The sequence below is a fragment of the Lampetra fluviatilis genome, unplaced genomic scaffold (genome assembly GCF_964198595.1).
Source record: "Lampetra fluviatilis unplaced genomic scaffold, kcLamFluv1.1 SCAFFOLD_424, whole genome shotgun sequence".
NCBI lineage: Eukaryota > Metazoa > Chordata > Hyperoartia > Petromyzontiformes > Petromyzontidae > Lampetra > Lampetra fluviatilis.
Genome location: NW_027621073.1, coordinates 42,501 through 45,038, shown reverse-complemented (window position 1 = coordinate 45,038; position 2,538 = coordinate 42,501). Strand labels below are relative to the sequence as shown.

Here is a 2,538-nt window from a genome sequence, read left to right as displayed (position 1 = left end):
TGAGTGGGGGGGGTGGGTGGGTGGGTGAGTGAGTGGGTGAGTGAGTGGGTGAGTGAGTGGGGGGGGTGAGTGGGTGGTGAGTGAGTGGGTGAGTGGGTGGGTGAGTGGGTGGGTGAGTGAGTGAGTGAGTGGGTGGGTGAGTGGTGGGTGAGTGGGTGGGTGAGTGGTGTGGTGGGTGGGTGGGTGGGTGGGTGGGTGGGTGGGTGGTGGGTGGGTGGGTGAGTGAGTGGGTGGGTGGGTGGGTGAGTGGGTGGGTGGGTGGGTGAGTGGGTGGGTGAGTGGGTGAGTGGGTGAGTGGGTGGGTGGGTGAGTGGGTGAGTGGGTGGGTGGGTGGGTGAGTGGTGGGTGGGTGGGTGAGTGGGTGGGTGAGTGGGTGGGTGGGTGAGTGGGTGGGTGGGTGGGTGGGTGGGTGGGTGGGTGAGTGAGTGGGGGGTGAGTGGGTGGGTGGGTGAGTGGGTGGGTGGGTGGGTGAGTGGGTGGGTGGGTGAGTGGGTGGGTGAGTGGGGGGGGGGTGAGTGGGTGGGTGAGTGGGTGAGTGGGTGGGTGAGTGAGTGGGTGGGTGAGTGAGTGAGTGAGTGGGTGGGTGAGTGAGTGGGTGGGTGAGTGAGTGGGTGAGTGAGTGGGTGACTGGGTGGGTGAGTAGGTGGGTGAGTGAGTGGGTGGGTGAGTGGGTGGGTGGGTGGGTGGGTGGGTGAGTGAGTGAGTGGGTGGGTGGGTGGGTGGGTGGGTGAGTGATGAGTGGGTGGGTGAGTGGGTGGTGGGTGGTGGGTGGGTGAGTGGGTGGAGTGGGTGGTGGGTGGTGGTGGGTGAGTGGGTGGAGTGGGTGGTGGGGTGGGTGTGTGGGTGAGTGGGTGGGTGGTGGGTGGAGTGGGTGGGTGGTGGTGAGTGGGTTGGTGAGTGGGTGAGTGAGTGAGTGGGTGAGTGGGTGGGTGGGTGAGTGAGTGGGTGAGTGGGTGGGTGAGTGGGGGGGTGGGTGGGTGGGTGAGTGAGTGGGTGAGTGAGTGGGTGAGTGAGTGGGGGGGGGTGGAGTGAGTGGGTGAGTGGGTGGGTGAGTGGGTGGGTGAGTGGGTGGGTGAGTGGGTGGGTGAGTGAGTGAGTGGGTGAGTGGGTGGGTGAGTGGGGGGGTGGGTGGGTGGGTGGGTGAGTGGGTGAGTGGGTGAGTGGGTGAGTGAGTGGGTGGGTGGGTGAGTGAGTGGGTGAGTGGGTGGGTGGGTGGGTGGGTGAGTGGGTGGGTGGGTGGGTGGGTGAGTGAGTGGGTGGGTGGGTGGGTGGGTGAGTGGGTGGGTGGGTGGGTGAGTGGGTGAGTGGGTGGGTGAGTGAGTGGGTGGGTGGGTGAGTGGGTGGGTGGGTGGGTGGGTGGGTGAGTGGGTGGGTGGGTGGGTGGGTGAGTGGGTGGGTGGGTGAGTGAGTGGGTGGGTGGGTGGGTGGGTGAGTGGGGGAGGGGGTTGGTGAGTGGGTGGGTGAGTGGGTGGGTGGGTGGGTGAGTGAGTGGGTGGGTGGGTGAGTGGGGGGGGGGGTGAGTGGGTGGGTGAGTGGGTGAGTGGGTGGGTGAGTGAGTGGGTGGGTGAGTGAGTGAGTGGGTGGGTGAGTGAGTGAGTGGGTGGGTGAGTGAGTGGGTGAGTGAGTGGGTGACTGGGTGGGTGAGTAGGTGGGTGAGTGGGTGGGTGGGTGAGTGAGTGGGTGGGTGGGTGGGTGGGTGAGTGAGTGGGTGGGTGGGTGAGTGGGTGGGTGGGTGGGTGGGTGAGTGGGTGGGTGGGTGGGTGAGTGGGTGGGTGGGTGAGTGGGTGGGTGGGTGAGCGGGGGGGGGGGGTGGGTGAGTGGGTGGGTGGGTGAGTGGGGGGGGGGTGGGTGAGTGGGTGGGTGGGTGAGTGGGGGGGGGGGGGTGAGGGGGGGGGGGTAAGTGGGTGGGTGAGTGGGTGGGTGAGTGGGTGGGTGGGTGGGGTGGGTGAGTGGGTGGGTGAGTGAGTGAGTGGGTGGGTGAGTGAGTGAGTGGGTGGGTGGGTGAGTGGGTGGGTGGGTGGGTGGGTGGGTGAGTGGGTGGGTGGGTGAGTGGGTGGGTGGGTGAGTGGGTGGGTGGGTGGGTGAGTGGGTGAGTGGGTGGATGAGTGGGTGAGTGGGTGGGTGAGTGGGTGGGTGAGTGGGTGAGTGAGTGAGTGAGTGGGTGGGTGGGTGAGTGAGTGAGTGAGTGGGTGGGTGAGTGAGTGGGTGGGTGGGTGAGTGGGGGGGGGGGTGGGTGAGTGGGTGGGTGGGTGAGTGGGGGGGGGGGTGGGTGAGTGGGTGGGTGGGTGAGTGGGGGGGGGGGGTGAGTGGGGGGGGGGGGTGAGTGGGTGGGTGAGTGGGAGTGTGAGTGGGTGGGTGAGTGAGTGGGTGGGTGGGTGAGTGGGTTGGTGGGTGGGTGAGTGGGTGGGTGGGTGGATGGGTGGGTGGGTGGGTGGGTGAGTGGGTGGGTGGGTGAGTGGGTGGGTGGGTGGGTGAGTGAGTGGGTGGGTGAGTGAGTGGGTGGGTGGGTGGGTGGGTGGGTGAGTGGGTGGGTGGGTG

At 67.5% G+C, this 2,538-nt stretch overlaps 1 protein-coding gene across 1 annotated transcript in view; it reads left to right on the top strand.

The window, feature by feature from the left end:
* MED26 (mediator complex subunit 26) overlaps nucleotides 1-2,538 on the top strand; it is a 20,717-nt gene that overhangs the window by 12,298 nt on the left and 5,881 nt on the right. The gene's annotated exons all lie outside the window — the stretch shown is intronic.